This window comes from Pelmatolapia mariae, linkage group LG3_W (assembly GCF_036321145.2).
Source record: "Pelmatolapia mariae isolate MD_Pm_ZW linkage group LG3_W, Pm_UMD_F_2, whole genome shotgun sequence".
Lineage (NCBI taxonomy): Eukaryota > Metazoa > Chordata > Actinopteri > Cichliformes > Cichlidae > Pelmatolapia > Pelmatolapia mariae.
The window spans coordinates 59,859,914-59,884,079 of NC_086229.1; the positions used below are offsets into that span (position 1 = coordinate 59,859,914).

The following is a 24,166-nucleotide window of genomic DNA, read 5'->3' on the forward strand; positions in this document are numbered from 1 at the left end:
GAAAATTTAGAAAATACTGTGTTTGACACTACAATGGCAAGTAACGAGATAATTAAATCTGCAAGCCATATCAATAAACTTTGTTTTAATTCACGTCATACTCAACAGATTACAGCAAGCAATCAGGTTAAAGCAGGAAAACCATGTTATTTGACACTGATTACTCTAAAACCCCAGTTTAAGTCAGCCATTGGTGTTTGCCCATAATAACTATCCATGCTGCTGTAAACACAGACAGATTACTACAATACCCCACTAAACACGGCATTAAATCAGGGACACTTCATCCTGCAACAATATGAAATGTCATTGTAGGGTCTTTACCTTATAATATAAAGCACCTTGAGGGGAATGTTTCTTTATTTTATTTGGTGCCATATAAGTAAAATAACATTCAGCTGAACCCTAAACATTGTTGTTTTGAAAATGTGAAGCTGAGGTTTGTGAAAAATACTTTTTTACTCGACAACTACAATGCCTTCATTTTATGAAAATCACATTACCCATTTTCACACACACCTAAAAGTAATCAGGTCACTGTCAAATCAACCTGTGTCACAATGTTATCCTTAATCCCTGTTCCTGGAAAGCAGCATAGAATATAAATGAGATCAGATTACTCCCAAAAGTAGAGCCTCAGATAATCTGCAGAACAGTGAAACACACCAAATGCTTACATATATGACAATCAATGAATAATTACACCAAAAACAACAACAACAACAACGTTAATATAACGATAAATAAACAAAGTTGAAAAGTGTTAAACATTCCTGAGATACTCTGACAAAATATTTATTTTTAATTTGAGATAAATAAAACTAACAATGCTAAATTTAACTGGTGAAACAGTAACTGACCTCATCCTGCTTGCATTACCAACAATAATATCCAGTTAAAACAGCAGCAGTTTAAAAAGTGTGCACTTTTAAATATCTGGTTTTGATTAAAAAAAATATTGTTATTTTGTCTCGTTTTGAGTATCAAAATTTTTGCATCAAAAATCTCATCAAAAGACTTAATCCTAAGTGTCGAGGTGCCCTGCAGCAGGCAGAAACGTCTGGCCTGGTTGGTAGAGCAGCAGATTGGCGCAATACTGGGCAGTTCTCAGTGGAGTTACACCTTCAGGCTGTTAATATTGCTGCTCATTTAGCCCATGTGGACAAAGTAAAAGTCTGAGAGCCTACAAAGTTTGGGCATTTAAAAACTAGTACTGGATTTTGTATTTCTTATCACCAGGATTTGATAAGACCAGGAAAAAAAGCAACTTAAGTTAAGTAGTAGTTAAGTTTCAGATGCTTTATAAAATGCAATATCCATAATCTCTAGGAAGGTAATTGCAAAAACTTTAGCAGTTACATTACACACACAAATGCAAAGTACTGATTTTATTGACTGTGGGGACACTGTTTTTTGATGACTTATATTTAAGGGCACATTCCATAATGTCAGATTTCTCACTTTTTATATCTTTATGTGAGTCTAATTTCAAAAATTGGGCATGCAAGCCAAGCAGTGCTTACCCAATGAAACCTTAACATAAAAATCAATTAAAAGTGAAAGTGATCTCATTTGTCACAAAGCTGCTGGCCTGTTTGCCATCTATAAATTACTGCCTCTTTATGGTCATAGTTGACTACAGATCCTTGAAACTTGTCTAATTCTGCATAACTCCGGTTCCATTGGAATTGATAGCATCAGTAGTTTATATCAGCATGCTTATGTCCCATTAACAAAGGCTGGAGCTGAACAAGCTGAGTGGACACTATAGCCTCTTTTCCTATAGTACCTACTTGGATTTGCTCGACTCTACTCAATTGTACTCTACTCAGTTTTATTCATTTTCCATGCTCTAATCACCCCAAGCACATTGAGGTGGTATTCAATTATAATACCACCTCAATGTGCTTGGGGTGATTAGAGCAAAATGTCGGAAAGACTGTGACATCATTCATATTCAACACAGACATTGAGGCAATGGTATGTGTGCTGCTTGGTCTATGGCTTTGCATCAGACTCGGGGACCACAATGTTGATTTTTGTGTAGTAATTTTTTTTTTTTTTGCCTGTCCCGTTTGGCTCTTTTGCCATCAGAATTATTGTCTAAAGGTGAAGAAAGATGCCCAACGGATTTACTTTACCAAATGGACCATCCCAGCCTTGCCGTAATGGTCTATTTGATTCACCTTTTATTGTTTATTTTATTTTTTATTTTCACTTGTTAAATACGGGACAGACTTGACTGAGGAAAAGAAAGGGGAGAAAGAAAGAGGGAAAGAAAAACAGCGGAGAAGAGGGACGGGGATAAAGGGCAAAAAACAAAAACCAACAAAATAAGCAGACAAAAAATACATATATCGATCACCTGGATCACCTGTTGAGAAAAAAAAAGAAAGAGAAAACAAGCGGAAGAAAAAGAGAGCAATATAATAAACAACATCACGATGATCTATGTGAATATAACAGTAAATACTAAATATTAAACATTATTGTGCAGCACGTAAGATCGACAGCGCACAGTGTGCTTTGAGGTAGGAGCCAAAAAGGGTGTAGTTTGTGTGTGTGATCACCTGTGTGTACACCTGTGAGCATGAGCGCGCTTGGTTTTAAAAGGTTCCTTCATGTAATGATCTGCTAGAGGTTGTGGGGGGCCACAGCCCCGTCCTCCAGGGCATGAAGCAGGTATGGAGGAGATCAAGACTCCAGACATCCAGAGGCCCTCAGAACACAAGAGACCAAGGAAGACCAACAGAGGGGCAGCCGCGCCACTATCCCAGAAAGAGCTGAGGAGAGCCCCAGATGAGGGGTCACTCAGCAGCCGCGGAGCAGAAGCCAGGGGGGGTTGCAGTGACGTGCCCGTGAGCTCCGCCGGCAGCCAGCTGTGCCAGAGTGACCGAGCCCCAGGCCGAGAGGCCGAGGGCACCCCATCCCCGAAGTGGCCCGAGCGAGCCCCAGGCTCCAGGCCCCGATAAGCAGCCACCAAGAAGTGAGCCGATGTGTACCTGGACGCCCATCCCCGGACACAAAGAACCACCAATGCACCGATGCCTGAGGGCTTCTGCCACTGGCAGGAGAAGTGGTGGGGGGAGATAGGCCTCCATACCTTGGAGGGCCTGAGATGTCCCTAGAGAGGTGGCATCTGATACCCAACCTGACATATGGACACAGACATACAGGCACACACAGACACAAACATCCATTCCCACCCTACTGCTCTCATATGCAATTACTCAACACTCACCCAACGTGGAGACAGACATAAAGAGACGCTGTACACACAGTCACACTCCCCAAGCATACTCTAAGCCCCAGGTCTAGGTACCCTTGCCCCTGGAGGGGGAAACTGCACCCAGACCCAGGTGGTGTTACCCTTTTCCCTGGGGTGGAGAGAAGCAGACCGCCCCGACTCCGCAGCAGCAGGGAGGCCCCACATTCCAGACCCCAATCGGACGGCCAACTCCTCCTCACAGCCCCCCCCCCCCCACCCCCCCCGCTCCAGCAGGTCGCAGAGAACGGGGGTGTGTGAAGACTCCAAACCTCCCTCCGCCCGCTCATATGTAGTGTTGATGCATGTGTGTGCTAAGGTGCATTGATAGCCCTCAATGTCTACATGTATTTAAAATTGAGAGGTGGGCAACGACGCCAGGGGTGAGGTTGTACACCCTGATGGTCTTTTGGATTCCATGTAGCGTGCCCACCCCCAAGATCCTATATGTATATGTATATGTTATGAGAGTGTGAGTAATGTGAATGTCTAAGTTGTGGGATAAAATTGAGGTACAGGCAGCCAGAAGGGGACAGGGGGGGGGATGCCTCCCCTGCACCCTGGTGACACACCTTTACCCCAAGGCCCTGCATGTGTGGGTGATTGTGGTGGAGCGGGAAGAGGGAGGCAGCTGGAGATGGGGAGGGAAGGAAGGGAGGGGCAAGTGACCCCTCCCTGGGGCCAGCTCCCCCGCTGACCCCAGTAGGCACCCCCATACTCCGCAACCCGCCAGGGAAAGGGGGCCCAGGCCCATCCGGACTGGGGCCCAGTTCAGCAGCACCGCCTGGCCCCACAGAGCCCGGGATAGCCCACCCGACCCCACCACAGAGAAAACTGCACCCACCCCGTCATCCACTCATCTTCCAGACTACACAAGACAATAAACGCCCAGGCTGAGATCTTCCTCCACCTCTCCTATATCTCCCCCTCCTGCAGAGTGAGTTCCAGGATAGAGGAGACCTCCTGCAAGATGTAACAGCCTCCCCCACCAGTTGAAGAGCCCCCCAGGTGGCTCGATGCACTGGCGGCACCCTGCGCCAGGGCCAGGCCCCCATACACCCACCCGCCCACAACCCCGGCAACACACCAACCAGGATCCAAGCCCCCAAGGCCCAGCCAGGGCCCCAGCCCAGAGATGGAGCACCCCCAGAACCCCACGCCCGTCCCGGACCCACCCAGGGGCAGCCAGGCTACCAGGTCAGTAACCCACGTCCGTCAGCACAGACCCTCCCCTAGCCCCACTGCACACAGCCACGAGGAAACCGTCACCTAAGAGCCAACAGAGCCCTTAATAGGTCATGACCGCTACCCCGGGTTGAGCCCTCCAAGGAAGATGCTCCTGGGGAATCCCCCGATGCCCCAAGCCTGTCCCTACCCCCACACCAATCACAACAGTGAAGGTGGGACCAAACTATGACCCCCCACCCCCACTAGGTGATGGAGCTGATCAAAGTAGCCCAGAGCAATTGATCTGATGTGGTGGCAGAGGCTGTATCAAGACTAATGTAATCTAATAGATAATTTCTATATTGGTTAGAATTAAGATTATTTTTATTTTTCCAGATCATGAGGACTGTTTTCTTGGCTATGCATAGGGCAGTGAAAACCACATGGGCTATATTCTTTTCTGTACTGACATAATCTAAGCTGCCCAACAAACACACTAAAGGGGAAGTTGGAATGTTACATTTCAGACACTTCGATAAGTCTTCACATATCTCGCGCCAAAACTTCTGAACTGGTGGACAGAACCAAAGAGCGTGGATATAATTGTCCGGTGAATTGGTTTGGCAGTGTGAGCAGTTGTTGGTAGACGTAAAGCCCATCTTGAACATCCGATGACCTGTATAGTGCACTCTATGTAGTATTTTGTATTGAATTAATTGAAGACTGGGATTTCTAATTAAATGAAAGGTTTTTAAGCATATCTGAGACCAGAAGTTTTGGTCTAAGTTAACTGATAAATCCGCTTCCCATTTTGCAATAGGAAGTGATATTGATTCATCTGTTTTAGAAAGCATTCTGTATATTTTGGAAAGTAATTTGGGGGTTTTAAGAGTAAGAAATTGTACCACACTTGGTGGTGTTTGTAGTTCAACTTGACCCGGTTTAAATTTCTTTTTTACTATGGATTTAATTTGTTGATATTCTAAAAATCTTTTCTTGTTGATCCCATATTGTGTAACTAGTCTGTCAAATGGAATAAATTCTGTTCCTTCTAGTATATGTTCTAAATATTTGATTCCTTTACCACTCCAATCTCAAAAGTTTATCATATTATTGTTTTGTAATATGTCAGGGTTGTTCCAGATAGGTGTACGTTTGCATGGGATTAATGAAGACTCTGTCAACTTCAGAAACTCCCACCATGCTGTCAGAGAAGAGCTGATGTTGACGCTTTTGAAGCATTCATGTCGTTGGATGTTTGAGCTGATAAACGGTAGATCTGAAATCTCTAGATTATTGCAAAGTGCTTGTTCTACATCTAGCCAAGGTTCATCTAAGAGGGTATGTTTTAGCCATCCTGAGATAAATTAAAGCCTGTTGGCAAAGAAGTAGTGCTGAAAGTTAGGTAGTTCTAATCCTCCTTTATCCTTGGTCTTTTGTAGTGTTTTTAAGCTTATACGTGGGGGTTTATCTTTCCAAAGGAATTTGGACATATATGAATCTAGAGATCTGAACCAATCTTGTGGCGGTTTAGTTGGGATCATTGAGAATAAATAATTTATTTTTGGTAAAACCATCATTTTTATAGCGGCAACCCTTCCCATGAGTGATATGGGTAGACATTTCCATCTAGCCAGATCACCTTCTACTTTCTTTAAAAGTAGGATATGGTTTAATTTAGTTAGATCTGCAAGCTTGGGAGAAACAGTAATACCTAAATATTTTATATTTCCCGATTGCAGTGGTGTAGAAGAAGAATTATGGAAGCAGCAATTAATCGGAAGGACTGTAGATTTTGACCAGTTAATTGAGTAATCTGATATTCTTGCAAAAGAGTTTATCAATTCAATCACCCCAGAGATATTGGTTTGTGAGTTTTGGAGAAAAAGTAACACATCATCCGCATAAAGGCTGATTTTATGTTCCACGTTCTTGCACTTTATGCCCTTAATTACTGAATTCTGCTGCTGCTAGTGGTTCAATAAAAATTGCAAACAGTGAAGGGGAAAGTGGGCATCCCTGCCTGGTGCCCCTCAGGAGACAGAAGCTGGAGGATATTTGGTCATTTGTTTTGACACAAGCTGTTGGGGAATTATATAATAATTTTCCTCGTTGCTGAGTTTTAAAAATGACATTTTTGATTTTTGTGAAGGAGCCGCTCTCATTGGCCGTTTTGTGGGATGTAGTCTCCTTGATGTCACATTTTCAACCCCGACCGAGCAGATACTATCACGTAATGGAAAATCCTAAAATCTGACTTAAGTCGAGTCGAACGAAGTAGGTACTAGTGGAAAAATTGGTACATCTTAATCTGATTGTACTGTAGCCGTTGTACTGTAGTCTAGTGTGTTAGACAGTGAAAGCAAAACCAGCAACAGCTTCTCTGAGTTCAGTTACAATCTTGACAATGTGTAAAAACCAGAAGAGCTTCGCAATTCTGTGCTATACAAAATAGTCTTTTTTTTATTGTTATTTTGTTGTATTATTATTTCCAGATGTCCACCTACTGCAAGAACCTAAATTGAAATGGATAGGTGCCATCTTGGAAGAAAGTTTCTAGTTTGTGTATAATGGTGCACAAAGTCAGACTGTGTGGTTCACAGGTGGGAAGATGTCACACCAGCTGTGTCATAGTTTCTGAACACTACCATGCACATGCAACTGTGACCTCTCCATTTCACAGCTCTGATATGTAGGTCAGTTAAACAAGCCTCAAAGGACATTTCATCAGACAGACAGACAGACACACACACACACACACACACACACAACAACACAAGAAATGTAACACAAACACACACCAATGTGAATCTGAATGCACTTGCACATGCACTCACACAAATCCATGTGGGAATAAACACATAAAAAGAAACACATTCACACACAAACACACACACACCCCAGCGAGCTGATTCACTGAGCAAGTTGCTAGAGGGCATTCAGCTCCCTCCTGCTCTCTCTCTCGGCTGACAGGATCAGTGACTGTGCCGAATCATACTCGCCACAAGAAACACAACACTGCAAGACAGTGCTCAGCAAACTAAACTCACAAAAGGACTCAACAAAGCATCTTTTTCATGTTTATATGTATACAAAAAGAGACAGGTGAGGGCTGTGTGTTTGTGTTAGTTTAGTCAGTCACATTCATTGGTCATCAGAGGACTGAAAGAATTGCAAAGAACTGCCAGAGTTAGCTGAAAAGGTTAATATTCATCTGTTATGTATTAACTGGCCTCTGGGCACAGACATGTGAAAGGCGCCCTGCTCCTTGTACTAGGAGCAATACATCCAGACTGCAGTCCAAGTCATTGTCATGCACTGAATCTGAGGGTATGCCTGTTTGATTCATAGCTTAAAAATTACTGAATGATTACTTTTTTGAAATAAAGGAAAGAATTAATAAGTAGTTATAACCAAAGAACCTATTTTTACAAAGTAGATGTAGATGTCAGCCATGAACTTTGACATTTCAAAGCCTCAAGGTTAGTGGTTTGGGTGTTTTTTTAGCCAGAAGCAGTGTTGGGAAGGTTACTTTTAAAATGTATTCCATTACAGAATACCGAATACATGACCCAAAATGTATTCTGTAACGTATTCCGTTACGTTACTCAATGAGGGTAACGTATTCTGAATACTTTGGATTACTTAATATATTATCATGCTGTTTACAACTACGTGAATGTACTATTGCTGTGATTTATTACTGTTACTGAAGGTCCACGGCTCCGAACCGTAGTAAAGGGACCTCTGGCTAATACGGTGGGTTCCGTGTCGGGCTCGTAGCTGAAAACTAGCTTTACTTTGTTGTCTGGGTCAACTTTGCTAGCGAGAGACAGAGAGAGGCGTTGAAAGGCTGCTCCAACGGAACTTATTTTTTCCGGAGGAAAACACGAACACAGTGTACAGTTGAGTCTTAATAGCTTACTTACAAATGGGCTCGTAGCATTCTGCCTTTTAGCTTAGCACAACAACAACAAAAAAGCACTCTCTCACCCAGGAAACACGCAGAGAGAGAGAGCGTCACCCTGTAACCATGGCAACCGTAACGCTGCCGCCTGGAACAACAGAGCGTAGCTGTCAAACAAAACCCAAACAGTCCTGACCCGCCACAATATGAAACAGGAAAGTACCGCCGTGTAATCCATTTATTTCAACAAAGTAACTGTATTCTGAATACCACCTTTTTAAACAGTAACTGTAACGGAATACAGTTACTCATATTTTGTATTCTAAATACGTAACGGCGGTACATGTATTCCGTTACTCCCCTACACTGGCCAGAAGGGACCATTCTTGGATGAGAGGGAGGAGTTCAAAGTTATCGTGTTAACAACAGCTAGCCAACAATTATGGTTTTCTCTGTATTATTGTAGGATCTTTACCTTACAATATGAAATGCATGGAGGCGACTGTTGGGATTGGCACTATATAAATAAATCTGAAACGAATTGAACTGAACTGAATTGACTACTGGTGGATTAACCATTACAGAAACATCAAAAATGATTCTGGTAATTGCCAATATTGTTACTTTGGGCTGCTGTGGTTTAAACCTTACATTGGATGGTATATAAGGACTCTAGTATTTACAGCTTTCGCAAGCGGCGAGGATAAGATAACTAACAGAATGGGGAGGTATGTAAAGACAACACGAGAGATCCTAATATTATAATAATATAATATTTTACTCCAACTTTAATCTCCGCTTCACAGAACTGAGCATTATAAGCACCAAAGCTAACCCATTCGCATCCAGTGTGACTGGAGCCTCCTGGTGGTCCCCCCCTTCCTCGAACACGCAGTAGTGTCTCCTATTAGTCCAGGACCCTGGGCTTAAGCAAACAGGCGGAAAGGCTAAACCTGGGAGGGAGAAAACTGGTAGAGGAAACTCTATCCTGAGAATTAGGTGGTGTGGGCAGAAAAAGGAAAGGCTGGAGAAAACTAAAAAGTCCGTCGGTTGAGGGGTGCTCCTAGGGGGAAAACCAGAGTCAGTTAACCCCGTGGAAGATAGGCGGCCGCGGTGGGGGGCCTGGGCTGACACTACTTGATTGTCTGCAAGAACATATGCAGGTTTAAGTCTATCAACACAGACAGTCTCCCTACGACCTCCAAAGTCCAAAACAAAATGTTTCCGGTCCGATTCAAGGACTCTAAACGGGCTGTCATACAGCAGACGCAGTGGTGTACTATGGGCATCGCCTGACAAAACAAACTTATAAGTTTCTAAAGTCTTTGGGACAAAGGTATCAGGGCTAGGGCCCATTCCTTCACAGTTTTGTGAAGGCCTGGCCAAAAAAACTTGGAGCTGACCAGTTTAACAGAGGCCCGGACCGCTGGATGTGATAGAGCATGCATGAGTCAAAAATGCGACGACACCATGAAATGGGAACCACCGGGCATGGGCGACTGGTGGAAACATCACAGACCAGGGGAGGACCGCCATCCTGCACCGGTCTGTCCTCCAGGATGAGGCCTGTCTGAGCAGACTTAAGGGCAAGGATGTCCAAGTTACCACTCTGGTCAGCAGTCATGGCGTAATAGTCTATGCCAACATAAATAGGAGAAACTAGTGTGTGGGACAAACAGTCAGCCACATGGTTGGACTTACCAACCACGTGCTGAATGTCCATCGTAAACTCAGAAATAGCCACCAAATGGCACTGCTGGTGTGCACTCCATGGGTCAGATACTTTGGACATCGCAAATGTCAAAGGTTTGTGGTCCACGTACGCGGTAAATTATGACCTTTGAGGAAAAACCAAAAATGACGCATTGCCAGGTGGAGAGCCAGCAACTCCTGGTCAAAAATGCTGTATTTATGCTCCTTGTCCCGTAGCGTATGGCTGAAAAAGGCAAGTGGTTGCTGGACACGTGCTGTTCCAGCACGGTGTCCACCGCTATGTCCGACGCATCGGTGGTCAACGCAATCTACGCCGACGGCGATAGGTGGGCCAGTACAGCAGCACAAGCTAATGCGGAGCTTAGCATCGGAAAATGTCCGGATGCTTTCCGGGAGCCAGTCAAAAGAGCCACCAGGATATCATCTAGATATAGTAGAAGAGTAATAATAGAATAGTAGAAAAAAATCGAGGTCCACCACTAGATAATAATATTAGACAGTTATACAAATTGTTATTCTTGACTGAACCATTGCTTGGTTTGTAATTTTGGAATAGCTGGGATTCTTTGGCCAGCTTTTGTGTTGTGTCAAAATTTCAAGAAGAAGCACTGAAAGCCTTTAAGGAAACTATCCATGAACCCTGAACAACTGTTGGAAAGATATCCTAAAATGAAACTGAATTTAATAAACTCATATCTGACGTCAACCACCGATTAAATAATATCACGTCCACTAAGTAAAAGAAGAAGAGCAGAGGCCAAACCCGTTAATTTCTAGTCATTTTATAGCTTTGTTCTAATTTTGTCACATCACAGCTAATTTTGGTTGTAACACAGAACTTCAACAGCGCAACATAAAGGTCAGCCTTTAAAATGTAAATTAAAGCTTTCTGGTGCCAAACCTCTTGTGTAAGGTTCAAAATTAAAAAGAGCTGATGCAGAAAAAAATGGATCAAAGCACAGGCTTAGAAGAACTAATAAGTGAAGTGTAGCTTCAAACTGATGCCGGACCTCTGGCTTCTCTCTGTAAATGTGATGCATTCACTTCCAAAAATATATTTAAAGTCTCATGCCTGGTGACCAAAGTTTAAATGACTGCTTCAATTAATCCCTCTCTCAAAGCCACATATAGTCCTAAAATACTTTGTTTGTTACTGAACACAGACAGAAGAGATGCCTTCTCTATGCATCGCATGCTTGCTGAGATTTGCCTCCAGAAGCAAGAAACTAATTTGTTTCAGTTAAGACTCTTAACCTCTGGAGCCACGCTACAGTATCTGTTTCTGTCTTTTCTCTGTGACTGCAGACATAAATCTTGCATCTGCACCAGAGGATGATTTCACAAATGATACGTTTTGAGCTCAGTGTCAACTTTAAAGTTCTTTACTGTTGTGATAAACCAGCCATGTTTTCCTGATTCCCAGAATCCTTAAACATCTTTTAAGGTTGTTTGCAGGCTTTCCAAGAGTAGAATAGTAAAGTGTGGCATATTTTTGAATATTGGTGATTTTAAAGAGTATTTCTAAGAAGCAGAGGGACGTTTTTTTCTTAGAAATTACTCTTTGCATTCTTTGGGGATGCCAAAGCAAAGTAATAATGTTAGCTAGTTCTACAGGATCATGATCGAGGAGCCTGATCTTAAGTCACAGGAAACTGAGGCTGACTTGAAACCCGAAGAGCAGAAATGAAGAAATAATGGCTTTCATTGTGCACTTTAAGAATATCACATCAAAAATAAAGAAACAATAAATGTCTTTGTGTGTTTTCGGATATCCGTGTTCTAATAATCACTTTTTTTGCCACATAATTTTCAATTCTTGAGGGACCCACTAATGTTGATTCACAATTAGCTTTTATATATAAAAGCTGCACTGAAAGCTTAAGAGTAAGAGAAATGTTATGAATATACCAGCTGATGTCGCACAGTGCAGACTTTCAGTACAATCATCATAGAGTATTTCTGTAGGTTCTATGAACTGTATGATCTGTCTGAGAAACAGCCTTTGCGAAATCATGCCCTAACAGTTCTGCAGTGGTTATGGTTGGAGAACTAGCGATGGGCAGGACTACTTCTTGAGGCTTCTGTTATTGTTATTTGGCAGTCTACAAATAAAACTGAACTGAATAATAATAATAATAAATCATTTTTAAAAACTGCAATCTATGCAACAACTTGATAGAGATTTTTATCACTCTGCTGCCGTCTGCTGTGGGAGCAGCATCGGAGCAGGTGACACTGAGTGAACTGATCAAGTAGGTGGCTTTGTGGTTGGCTACAAATGGGGTCATCCATTTCTGACGCACTGTCTCTAACAGTCTGAATCAGCTAAGCTACCCACATGCTCTGTAATACATCTGTCTGGCAGAGAAGCATCTGGCAGATATTATTACCATCATTGTTATTATTTTATAATCATTTCAGCTGCTATGACAAAATAATTTCCCAGATTTGGGAAGTATCTTTATTTTTCATTTTATAATGACATTGTTTGTATGCTCTGGGGACATCACAGACTTGATAGTGATGTTACAAATACTAACTTTACTTGTACTGTTTTCCTATATCACACACCTAAAAATCACATTACTTAGTTCTGAATCATCATTTTCAATCATGTAAGATCAATGATCTAAGTCTGGTCATTAAATAGGCTAGTAACTAATAGAGAACGTGCATGGATGAATGCATGACAGCAAAGGCGTACAATTTAGGCCGATGTTTTACTTATCCATTTCTCTTTTATCAGAATGGTGTTACAGAAATTCATTTGGAGTAGGCTGGACTCAAACTCTTTTAAACCACCCCCGCTGCACATATAAAAGTGAAGAATAAGCTCAAATTAGCGGCCTGGGATTTCCAGAACAGTTCCACCATGCTGCAACAACAATGCTGATGTTACATTAGACAGCTAAAACATTGCAGAACCAATAATGTGCAAAGAATTTCAAACAAGACCACAGACAGATAAGCAGCTGGTATGATATGCAGAAGAAGTTGCCCCTATTCTCGACTGATATATAAAAAAATCTTTTTGGTCATTCAAAGTTCACCACAAGCTATTTCAAAAGAGCTCCATGTTTAGGCAGAGGCACTGCTTCATACAACCAGACCTCAGCTTTCCTGTGAGGCTATAAGAATGTGAAGGGGCTCAGTGAATCAGTACAAGAGGAGATGGTGTGGATACATTTACTCTTCATCCTCTGCTCCTCTAAAAGCGGGATGTTTTAATGCTAATATGGATTTAAATCATGAGAATTCCACACCTTTTGAAGAGTGATGGGTGCAGCAGTAAGGCACAACTTTTACCAGGCGAACTGTCTCCATTGTTGGTCTGACTCATAGTTAATGAGTTTCACTGACGTTCATCCAGTATTTAAGTCAGTGCAGACTATGGGCAGTGGAGGCAATGTGCTTACAACTAAAGCAATTAAAAGCAGAGTTTTTTTTGGTGTAGCAGCCTCTTTGCAACTGATTTCACTAAGTGAGCCAGCCACATCCATATATACACATTTCCCTTATGACCTGAAGCTGACTGGTGTCTAAGGCCTGTGTGAAATAGCCCTACGACAATGCTGCCATTATGATTTTCTCGTAAGCTTGATTAAAATAATTGTATTTCATAATGTATTAACTTTCATAAATAGTATTCAACCTCTTGATACTGCCACATTTTCAAAACTAAAGTTTTTGTTCTAAATATATTTAGCAAATACATTTCCAATAAAAACAAAATGTCTAACTTTAAAATTATTAACACCCACTCTGGCTACAAATTGCAATTAAGCCCAACTCTGTTAGATAGAACGTACGCCAACTGGAAAAACTGGTTTGTAAAACTAATTGAACTGTATTTCAAATCCCGAACAAAACAACGGTGTCTGAGCTTTTGTTGCCATTTGAGTTGAAAACACAGCATCTTGGAAAGAAATGTCTCAAAAAGAGTGTTTATGGCTTAAGGACAGGCTCCACTTATTTTAAATGATGGGCTGAAAATGCACTCCTTCAAACACTTGATTGCCAGTGTCCGTGTTTTCACTAAGCAGGTGCCTTTAATATAATCTAAATAGTTTGATGGCTGCACGCCTCTTCTCACTATTATTTGTCCTTTGTTTTCTTGCCAGCTCTGACAGAAACAGAGCAAATCCCCTTAATGTGTTTCTCCTGCTAATCTTCTCCTTACACCTTGTACAACTGTTTACATTGTAAATCTATCACTCCTGACTAAACTCTAAATTTAACACGCTCTCTGTCTCTATCATTACATATTGGCTGCACGGAGTCGAACACTTTGATTTTATTTAATTTTTGTCAAACTGCTTCATTGACATTCAACAGATGCCTCAGATCTTGGTGCATCTCTCTGCGGATGACTGCCTCTCATTTATTTGTACAAGCTGGGTCAAATCAAAGAGAAGGAAAACATCAAGAGGATGCATCTGTTCCAGAAGCCACCACAGTGCTGTAAACCAACCAGTTTAATCATACAGGGGTTCTTGGGGGTGTTTACATAAAACTCAGTGACCCAAAGAGAAACGAGGGTTAATAAAGCTCTCCTGACTCCTCTGTCTGTCTGAGCACCTACACACAGCCTGGCTTCCTAAGATCAGGCAGTACTGCTGGTTGAATGTTTTACAGAGCAAAGCAGCCGAGTGGAGCTGAGCGTGAAGGTGATAAGAGTAAATCCTTTTGTACTCTGAGTAACGTTGGCATTATTTAAAAACTTTTATCCATTCATCCCTGCAAGTACCTTCTAAAGTTCTTACATATCAGAGATGTCAAATTTAAAGTTCAGGGGCCAGACCCAGCTGGCCAAAGGATGCAACATGGCCTAATGGAGGCCTCTGGATAGATGAAGGATATCACTATATTTTGGAGCTCGAGGCTTGATGTTGTAAGTCTTTATTATGTCATGGGATTAGGATGCCTCTATTCTCGTCTACATGTAAATGGCATTTTAGGTCACAGAAAACTGAGCTTTTGAAAAAATGTGTTCCTGGATTTATATGTGGGCAAGTAAGACCAAGATTTGGTCTCACAATCTCAAAGGTGTGTGGCTTTAGCTCTGTTTTTGGCATCAGACTGTGTGCTCTGTTATTATTTGCAGGCTCCAGATTGTCCGACAGTTATACATGGTTATAACTAGTATGGGAACTACCACTGCCACATATGAGGCCATGGTTGTCAGTCAGAAAAGGGTAGAATATTCGCTCCAAATTGGGGAGGGTTTTCTGTGAAGTGATATCTCCCAGAGGTAACAGTGAATATAAAATAACATTTATCTGTATTGTTACCTGTGAATAAGCTGTAAATTTGAGAACTGAAGTTTTATTTTGTTTTCTTTTTCTTTTTTAATGCAAAATATTTTTTTTAACCTTGTCTTTGCTGCTGTTGTCTGAACTTCTGGCCTTTTGGTAATGGGGACATCTCAATGAGCCAAACTGCAGTAACTAACTTTCTGTCACTTTTACCTGATGCCTCTCTGTTTAACTAGCCCACAGTTCCCTCCGGGGAAATATATTTCACCATTAGTAAACCGCTGTGCCTAAATGGCAGGACAGTTCCAGATAAACTTGACAACTCTTTGGTGTAATGACTAATTAGTTGGGTGACTGAACTTCACATTCAGTCATTAATCAATCCCCTAAATGACTGGCTCATTAAGCCTACACACAGCCCTCATGTCAGTGGTAAAAAAAATGAGGTATAAAGCCAAATGACTAAGCTTTAGGCCTCAACATATTCAGATCAAACAAGGACAGATCATATCAGTGATTTAAAAGCTGATGACTAAATGTGGTAAAGCAAAAGAAAAAAAAAAAGGTTTCTATTGATATCTAGAGCAAGATAGTTTTAATTTACTGCAGTTGAGCTGGTTATGACTCAGTCGTTTCAGCACTGTTCAACCAGGGGAGTTAATAATAAGCCAATTTATAACAGTGGGCAGGAGACTTGCCAGATACCTCATAAGGACTAATTATTAAGAAATAAAACATGCACCACTACACACCAGCAGAGCAACAAAAATATTAAAATCCTGTTCATATGAAATGGAAGCTCTTCTGATTCAGTGGCTTCACTTAAACTTAATTTCTCATTGCAGAGGAAAGAGATTTAACCAGATGTTTGAACTATATTTAATTTCCTTACTATTATGATAGCCTGTGTCATTTGACCATGACGCTAGGCTTGATTTGAAGAAAAATTAAAACTTTACACACTTCTGTGATAACTGATAACGTGAATAGCATATAAAATGTTTTAACACCTTTATCTATGTTTTGCATTTGGCAGGAGGTGCTGTGTTATCTATTTGTTGTGATGGGGTGCTGCGGTACTCTCAGCACCCCTACTTTCGTCTAACTTGATATTATATGCTCCTTTCCTTACCGTAAAAAACACCTTGAGGGTATTGCAAGTAGCCTCAACAGCAGACAGGGCAAAACATGTGGAAAATATGGCTAAATGTTGGACTCTCCTAAAACCAGTTCATAGCCTAGACCACTGTCTAATAAAGTCTACCTGCAAAAAAAGGACTGTAAATAAGTTAAAGGGTTAAGTGCTTATATGATGGTAAATAGCCTGTATTTGTATAGCGCTTTACTTAGTCCCTAAGGACCCCAAACACTACATTCAGTCACCCCCACACACATTCACACACTGGTGATGGCAAGCTACATTGTAGCCACAGCTGCCCTGGGGCGCACTGACAGAGGCGAGGCTGCCGCCTCCGGGCCCTCTGACCTTTCTGATGGAAAGTTTGTGCATCTTCCAAAATTTTAAAATTCATGGGGTGCATTACTTCAGCAAACTTGTACATATTTGAAAACAATTTGTTGAAGTTGAAAAATGCTTGTGTGATTTGTCCTCCGGGGCCAGCATAGATACTCCTCCACCAAAAAAGGTTTTAAATGCAAAATAGTCCATACAGAGGCAGAAGTCGTCACCACCTTTCAAGAACTCCAACAAGTGCCAGGCTTTTTGGGACTAACATACTAAGTCGAAACACTTGTTAAAAGTCAAGAATGTTGCTTGTGGGTGTTTCTGCTTTTCATTTTTTTCTTCAAAAGCATCCCTTTCTAACGTGACATAGCTTTAAAAATGCAATAAAAACAAACGTTACAAGAGTCACAACAAGCTCACAACTCCCATCAAATGCAAAGAGAAAAGATTTAGACAAAGGAGACAACAGATCTGTCACCGGCAGGCTGTGACACTTTAACACAGGAAGTCACACCATTTCTTTTTGCTGCCGAGCAGGAAATGACACGGTCTGAGTCACAGCTAAGGTCAGAGAAAAAGAAAGCAAGGAGCGTCCTGGTTATGTGATCAGAAAGCAGAAACAGAGCACAAGGGAGTGTTTCTAATTCCCTTTTCCCCCACCCCAGTTTCAAATGAGAATCAATCACTGAGCCTTTAGAGTGCTGCTCATTAGGGAGGATTTGATGGGATCGCATCACTGTGAAATCACAATCGCGCCCCTGGACATAAGGCCAGATGTCCACTTCAATCCACATCAGTCCAGCAAAGCAGTCTGACGACAGAGATGAAAGAGATTAAAGATCTAAGACTAGAAACACAGACTGTTTTCTTTAATGTTGGACTAAAACATAAAAAAAGTGTGAAGTACTTTAAAGTAAGAAATCATATTTAAACAAAATGCTAACCACTCGGATAAAAAAATCACCAAAGATATGTCGACAGGTTACCAGTACACCTTTTGTATCTCTTTTGTAATGATTTGAGGAATGCCTTCCATAAATGCGTCCACTAATATCAGTGTTTGAGTCTCACCAAAACCAAACCCAAATTAGGACCCCAAAATAAACACTGCGCTGGGGAATGAGGATTACATTTTGAGCCCAAGTACATGAGTCAAGACTTTGACCTCACGGCAGCACTATAGAGAGACTCTAAGAGTTATAGAGGTTATCAGAATTCATGGTAACAATGAATTTCTGATCTAAACATTATTGACCACCCATCTAGTAGATGTTTCAGAAAAAAAAAAACAAGAATACCGACCACTAAAGGAAATAGTGGAGAACCAACGCCAATGAGGTTATTTGTCTAATGACTGTCTGGACTATGTTACAATACATCAAGTGATCAAGTCAACACTTGAGAATAGTCAAAGTCCTTACAGTTCATGCTTATTTTACAACATGTTTCAGAACAAAAGGCCAAAGATCTTAGTGACTCCTCGAAACGTGATTTCAGAACACATGTCCTGGGACATGTAAAGGATCTCTGTACTTTACATTTGTATCGTTTCAGTTGAAAAGTCGGTTAAAAGGGACCACGGGAGACAAACAGTATTGAAACAAAATTTAACTGTAAGGCTAAGCACAAAATGCCAGCCTCAGAGTGGTGAAACATACGGAGTACCAGTATCATTAGGATGCTTTCTCTGGACACCATGAACTTGTTCCAGTGGTTTTGAGTGACCAGTCAGAATTTTGATCTAGCTTTAGGAGTCAGAGAATTACAAAACTTGTGATATTGAATCCTCTGGGTACAATGAATGTCTGATCCCATTCAGTAGTAGTTTTGGTTCAATAAAAACAAAAATGATGGCCACAACAGGAAACCTAATGGAGAATGGTTAATCTTTCTGAAACCATGAATATCTGGACTCACCTGTGAGCCAAACCATTAAGTAAATAAGTCAAAATGTTGATGGAACCGAAGCACCAAATTCAGTAAAATTTATCAAGACAACTATCATTACCAGCACTAAGCTTTTAATCCTCTGGAAACAAAATCAGAATGAAATTTCATCACAGGTAGTCCAACAGTTGTTTTACCGTCACTTCATACATACAAACATATTGGAGCACCACAGTCATTAGTGTGCTTCTTCTGCAAAACCATGAATGCTGGAACTATGTGTGTATGTATGTGTCAGTCGACCAAGTCAACAGTTCAAAAATGTGGTCCTACTATTTGATCAAAGCAGGAATCTTTAAGAAACCGTGAACCCCTCTAAAAAACACGATCAATCCTCAGAGAACAATCAGTTATCAGGAACACATTTCAGCTAAATGCTGTTTCATCAACATATTAATGTAAATGAAATATTCCTATTACCAGAAAAACTTTCAGAAACCCCAATCTTTTAGTAGTTATGCTTGAGCAAAAAGACAAAATTAACCTCATCATTGTCATACCTTTTGACGAATCTGTAAATTTAAATGTTTTAAAGACAAATATCTGGCTAAAATCTGTAGATTTCTATAGATGATAAAAATGTTTTACGGTGTGCACTGACAAATCAGCAGTGACATGTAGGAAAATGTGATCACATCACTGTCATCCTGAGGAAGAAGGTGATCTCTTTGACCCTTAAGAATGGCAAAAATCAAAAAGTAGAACATTAACGTCCGCTCTGTACTAAAAGTTGGTAAATTCTAATCCGCATTGATCTTTGCTGACCTACATAAGAAATGCATCAGGGAAAGAGCCAAGCAGCACAAGGTCCTGTAAATTTAATCAGAAAGGAGACCCTGAACACAGCATGCCAGGAGAACCATGAATTACATTTCAGCTGAAATAACAGGAGCAGGAAGTGCTGATGACGGGGAATCGAGCCATAAAACCCAAACTGTGAACAAACTTATGAACTAAACTGTCAGAAATTAATGTGATTTTTTTATGTTACTGGTACACAACAACAAAAATGGAGAACATAACCTAAAAACATTCCACTGGGGAGCCTTTCCAAAGCTGCTCCCACACCTTCAGCATTTAAATTATTAAGACAAATCAGAGAATAAAGACAATGCACGAGATAAAATATTTAAAACACTGCTCGGAGTTCATCCTCTGGTGAGCTGATGAGCCGCGATGAAGCCACCTAATCTAATCAACCAGCTGTCAGTCAAAATGCTAGGAATTATATGTCCTTATGATATAATATTCCAACTGGCACTGCTTAAAAAGTGAAATAGGTGCTCTGAAATAACAGAAACAATCACAAATGTTCTCTGCCTTAACACATAAAGAATAGACCTTAAAAAACAAGAACAAAAAACAGAATGTGATAATCGACTGATTACCCACATCAGATTTAACAAGTGTCCACGTACTTTAATTAAAAAAATCTTCATTAGATTTGACTTTTAAGTCTTTTGAAACCCGCATCAAATGCAAATGCATATTTTTCCTTTGGAATATGGCTTGGAAATCCTTGGGAATTTAGCAATTGGCAGCTTTTTCAAGCTTTCATCTTTACACTTACTGAGCTGTGAGGTAATGCTCCCATTTCAAAGAGCTGCTAAGTGTTCATCAGTAGGCTCCAGGAATGGCAGTGTTAGATATTTGTCAGGAAACTGTGGTTGGAATCCAGTTGAAATCTTTGTGTTTTGCACTTTGATTTACTTGGGTTTTGCTCAGATAATGTACTCAGAAATTCCTTTTCGTTTGTTAGGTTAAGGAAAATATGGTGGTCTCGATTAAATGTGATTCCAGGAGGTCAAATGTGAGGAAGGAGAGTCCTGACACAGACATTCACCTGATAAGCATCATCCAATCAATCAGCAATGTGGCACCTCATTTTTCACTCTTCACAACACACCGCAAGTGCGTCGAGTTGATTGGCTAACAACAACACAAATACTTTAGTTCCTCTGATATCAGCTGAGAACAGAGATGTAGGTTACAAAGACCATAAAAGAAAAACACCCAAAAAAGTTAAAGACTAAAAAAAGAATAGGCCAGGTCTGGTAATCCTGCACATCTCTGGAGGGTGTAGATTATTGGCCAGAATCAGCAGCCAATATCTGGTCCCAACCTGATTGGTATCAATAATCCAGACTTGCCGCTTCTGGTGCAATGGTGTGGGGGATGGTTTTGTGGGCCACTTTGTAATTGCAATCAGTAATCACTTTGAATGCCACAATCTATCTGGGTCTTGCTGCTGCTGCTCAGATGTACATCCATATATGGCCTCAGATTTCTTGGCTTTTTCCAGCAAGAAAACAGACTATGGCACAAAGCCAAACTGAACATGGCCATGCATTTAGTGTACTTCAGGGGCCTTCACCCAGTCAGCACCTGAATTCATCAGAGCATCTCTGTGGTGTGGCAGATTTGGAGAAAGGCAGGATGAATCTGCTGCTAACTGCAGCAATGTTGTGACTGATCATGTTGACATGGAGTAGAATTTTAAAGAAAGCCTTTCAATGGCTGATAGAAACAGAAGTTGTGCAAAGAAAGTCATGACTGTGATGTGATGTGTGTGCTAATCAAAAATTCCTAAAGTGAGTATACAGTTACTAAAACTGCTGAGTCATTTCTATGTTAAGACCTGAAAAAATGATTTAAAATAGGGGGAAATGGGCAACACAAAAATAAAAAGCCAAGTAGGGGAATTAAACCAACAAGACAAAGAAATATATTCCCAAACTGGTGAGAAGTGAAACAGCAGCCGGCAGCTTTTGCACAAAATCCCAGCACTTCATTAAACTTTGATGTCTAACATTAAGAAGTGGAGGGATAGCACTGTGTGGCTGGAAGTCTCTCAGTAACATAATGTTTGGATGTGGAAAACACTACGCAGCTAATAACCAATTACTGTTTCTTCTAATTTTGATTTGTAACTGAAATGTTTTCCTCACAAACTGAACAGCAGCTTAGCTTGAATATAATTAACATTTCAGTCACCCACTCAGTATCAGTGATTCCAAATGCCACCATTGTCTAAATGCCAGAATAAAGCTGCAGGTGAAATTAAAGAAATTATCTGTGACATTTACATGTCAATGAATAAATAACCTTCTTTCACAGATCTTACAGTTTTCCCTTTTGGTATTTGTAATGTTCACTGAATGCCAGCTTTTATTTTTATTGTTTTAACAGGCATTTGTTTGGAATGAATTAAGGAAAGGAAACTGTGCAATAAAACATGGGAGGTATGAATTATATATCAAGGACTAAAGGAGTCGCTATAGTTATAGTTGGATTTTTATTGATTTTTTTATTAAGTTATTTATAATTAATTTACTTTTCTGTTTGTAGTATTAGAGATTATGATATGCTGTTTAAACTATTAGACCAGTTGTTTGGTGGTTTAACAGAAAACAGACTGTTAGTAAACCTGAATGGTTATGGTTAAAAATAGCTACCTCATGTCCAACGTTTTGCATTTATGGACATGTATTAAATGTTAGATTACAGAAGAAAAACTATTTTTTTAAAAAAATTATTTTTTTATTTCCTTATTTTTGAAGATCTGATTTGGTCTCCACCATTAACGCTTCATCTGCTATCTTTCTTCACCAAACCTATAACTGCAACTTAACCTCCTAAGACCTTCCACGGCATGCATTTTTAATTTATCTTTGATATTTGGGCTGATTGGGACATGATGAACGTAAAAACAAAGAATTACCAGAATTCTTTTTTACCTCATTTTTGTTTCTAAGAAAAATGAGAGCCACATATGAGGATATTCGTTTAAAATTTCAATAGAACAGTAGCAGTATCATGTCCTCGTAAGTGGATATCAGGCCCTTGTAGAGCAACATTGAGTATTTTGGTCTAAATAACCCAAAATGTGATGTCCACATATGTGGACGCCAGGTCCTAGGAGGTTAAATCTGCCAAAACCAAGTCATTTTAACCCAGCCCATGGCCTTTATTGATTTACTTTTTTTAAAGGCTAAAAACATAAAAATTGTCTTGGCTTAGCAGGATGCTGACATCTGAACATTTGTGAATGGTTTTGGTCTCTACAGAGAGAAGAAATACTTGCAGATGTGAAATCCAATTTTAATCTTCTTGTTATATTTTATTTTTAGTATTTGCCCACAAAAGATTGAACTAAAAAAATACAACCCGCTGATGGCATTAGATGAAGTCAAAGCATCAGTGTTCTGCGGCTGTTGCTTTGCAGACAGTTACAAATTTGCACAAAGGTAGTCTGCACAAGTGTCAAACAAATCCACTAGTAATTCCAGAGTAGCAAGGGTGGTAAATCACAAGGCTGCGAGGGAAACAAACCAACGATTTATCAAGTCATGAAAATCAATAGTAAAACTTTTAGTTGTGTATTTTTCTTCCTGTTTTGTACCATAATTAGTTTTTGTTGTTGTTTGTTATTGGTGGCAGCTTATATGACAGAAACAAAACAATGAATAGTGTAAATATAAGTAATGCCCACCACCCAGACTGTGACTGACAATGCAAAAATGAGAGCTGAGCTACAAAAACACAAACAAACAGAAATGAAATAAGCAATATGTTGCTTAATACCCTGAGAAGTAACCGTCTGAACAACATCTTCAGTTCAGCCGTTGTCCCATCCTATTCAGGTATAAATCACTGCCTGATTGGATGGGCCGAATGAGAGCCCGTGGCTCGTACTCTTCAGTTTTTGGGACTGAGATTCTCTGCTCGACACACAGTGTGAGGATTAGTGTCACACTGTTGATTACAGATGGAGAGACAAGCTGCTTTCTGGCACACACAAGCCTCTTCTATCTTTCTCACCCAAGCACCAAAACCCATTTCAGCAAAAATCAACTGTTGAAAATGAGCCTGACTGTTAAAAATATACTTTCCCTGTGTGGTTAGTGAGATTCAAGCAGCTGTTTATCATTAGCACCTCCTGCTTCTGTTGTTCTGTGAAGCTGAAGCCAAAACCTTTTCAAGCCTAGTTCTCCTGATTAATGCTAGCAAGAAAATGGTATCAGACTCCCACTGTATTTTTTCAAAATATATGTCCAAGAACAACCCAAAAACTACAAATTTATACCCATCACAGCAAGTGTTTCAAACGTTTCCTCTGAAAGAATTTACAATGAAAATACAAAGACTGCATATTTTACAAATTGGATCTTGATTTGATTTGATTTTGTCCAGGATTCTGGAGGATTTGGAGAGGGTAATGCACCAAAGCCCTTTTTGTGATTGCTCCAGAAGAAAAGAACTTTTGCCTTCAGACTAAAAGGTACGCCCTGCTATTCCAACATGTTTCAAAGGGTGCAACAAACTAACATTTGTAGTTTGTATCACACTTTAAGTTTTGCTGTGTATTTGCAGACTATTGACATCTTCCATGAAAAATGTGGGTTACTGGGATCAAAGCAGTCACAGGGAAGTTTTAAGTGCAGCAC

At 40.5% G+C, this 24,166-nt stretch overlaps 1 protein-coding gene across 1 annotated transcript in view; it reads right to left on the reverse strand.

Moving 5' to 3' along the window:
• Positions 1-24,166, reverse strand: part of npy2rl (neuropeptide Y receptor Y2, like) — a 79,187-nt gene that overhangs the window by 41,958 nt on the left and 13,063 nt on the right. The gene's annotated exons all lie outside the window — the stretch shown is intronic.